We start from the raw sequence: 2,500 nt of genomic DNA on the forward strand, positions 1-2,500 counted from the left end.
ACTCGTCGTATATGCATATGTGTGTGTGTGTGTGTGTATGTATGTATGTATGTATGTATACATGTATGTATGTATACATGTATGTATGTATTATGTAAGTATGTTCAAGTTGCTATTATCTTCAATGAGTGCACACATGATTGTATATGATAGATTTTTTCGTAAATGAAATACTCTATTCCATTATTAATTAATTAATTAATTAATTAATTAATTACAGCATGTATTATTATACTTTGAAAATTGATAAATGAATAAAAGCGACGCTTTCTCTTAACACTAAACTATAAAAGAGCTACATTCAATACAGCGTTTTCAAATATATATTAGACTAACCGAGCTTAACACGTATATAATATAACCTATGGAGGCAATCATATAAATCTGGAACCTTCCAGCAATGAACGCCGAGTTAGTTATCTCGAAACACATTTCAGATCCGCAGGAAACAGACACTGTCTTATATTTCCAGGCAGCGTCCGGTTTAAAAAAGAAAAACTACAATAGGTTAATCGTTTAAAATATCGTGGAGGATTTCCTCTTCTAATAAAGCGGAGAACCATTTAGGAGTTTGTATGTTTATTGTAAATTACAGAAACTACCTTTAAACTGTACATACATATATATATATATATATATATATATATATATATATATATATATATATATATATATATATATATATATATATATATATATTCATTATTATAAAAGTAGATATATATAGCTTCATATGTATTAATGAATACATACATACGCACATACGTATGGATATATATATATATGAATATATGTGAGTTTATATAGCCTTGTATTTAGATATATATATATATATGTAAATGCATACGCACGAATATATATGTATGTACATAACACACAAATGCACACACCCACATGTATATGTGTGTGTATATAAACATACACGTACATATATATGTGCTTGTACCTGTCTAAATGTACGTATACACGTCTATTTTTCTATATATGAATATTATAAGTATGAAAATGTATTAATGTCTATCTATCTATTTATCTGTCTATCTATTTATCTATCTATCTATCTATCTATCTATCTATCTATCTATTTATCTATCTATCTATCTATCTATCTATCTATATATATATCCATCTGTCTATCTATATATGTGTGTCTGTCTGCCTGTGTGTGAATGTGTGCGTGCGTGTATGCTTGTCTATGTGTGTGCGTGTGTGCATCTGCGTGTGTATATCTATGTTTTCATGCATATACATATAGGAGTACACGCACACAAACGCGCGCACACGCACACACACAGACATGCCAATTCGCCATTATGGCGTTTTATATAATTTTCTCAATTATATTACATATTTTCCATTTATATTTATGGTATGTAGAAGCGGGTCTACGTCGGTTTCGATGATAAATATTGAGGTGATTGCTCCTTCGAATGGCTATCTGAATTAGAGAACCAATCCGCCGAATATTTCTCAGACACCTGCACCTTACCAAATTTCTCAGAGGGAATCATTAAATGACAAGTATTGAGTTGATATATTTCTATGAAGCCAGAGGAGTCTCGTCGTTTGAAATGAACCCAGAATATGACCGAATAGGGCCTGCAAATTATGTTGCCTTCCAATAATTTTGGAGTTTTGACCTGTGTCACATTTAGAACTGCAGTATTTTTAGGACTTCTGCCGGTGCTCTTTTTTCTTATATTTTTACTACTTCTGAAGAAAGAAAGCCTTCAAGAGGTTAAAGCTGCCACATGTGTAACAACATTGTTACATGCTTTGTCCCATCGTAGTTCACCTTTCTACAGACATGACTGGCAACACAAACGTTCGTTATAATGACTTCTGTATTTATTCAGGACCACAAATATCATTCTTCGTGATCCCATCGTTCGTTACCTCTCTATGGTCTGACACGACGATGTCTAATGTCGTTACTAATACATTTAACCCTGATCATGTATTTCGTCCGCCTCTCATCACATTAATTGTACTGGGACACAAATGGATGTTTCATCTTCATCTAGAAATCATCACATAAGTATCCCAGAGATTTTTATCGGTCAAATGTTTCTCCATGCATCAGACATCGTTAAGTGTAGCTTGTTTTTACATTGGTACAAGGAACGTGGAAATGCTCGGCACCATTAAAAGTAGCGTATTTTAATTTCAACAACTTTTCTTTACCGACCTATTTTTTGGAAAAATACTCATTTTCATTATTTGTGTGTTACAAGAAAACAAAGACAAGAAACACTTGACGTTGTTGAATCTTCGATAAGTATAATACCATTATCACTAAACAATGTAGATATATTACCATTATTACTAAACTATGTAGGTTTAATACTGTGTGAACATAATACCATCATCGCTAAATTATTTGGTTATAAAACCATTATCACTAATAATGTCACTATTTCATTACGTCAATATTTTCCAGCATGCTTGTCTTGTGATAGAAAAATATTTTTATTTTCGTCTTTTCACAAGTCTTTCGCTA

Source organism: Octopus bimaculoides, chromosome 16 (genome assembly GCF_046866305.1).
Source record: "Octopus bimaculoides isolate indiv1 chromosome 16, ASM4686630v1, whole genome shotgun sequence".
Lineage (NCBI taxonomy): Eukaryota > Metazoa > Mollusca > Cephalopoda > Octopoda > Octopodidae > Octopus > Octopus bimaculoides.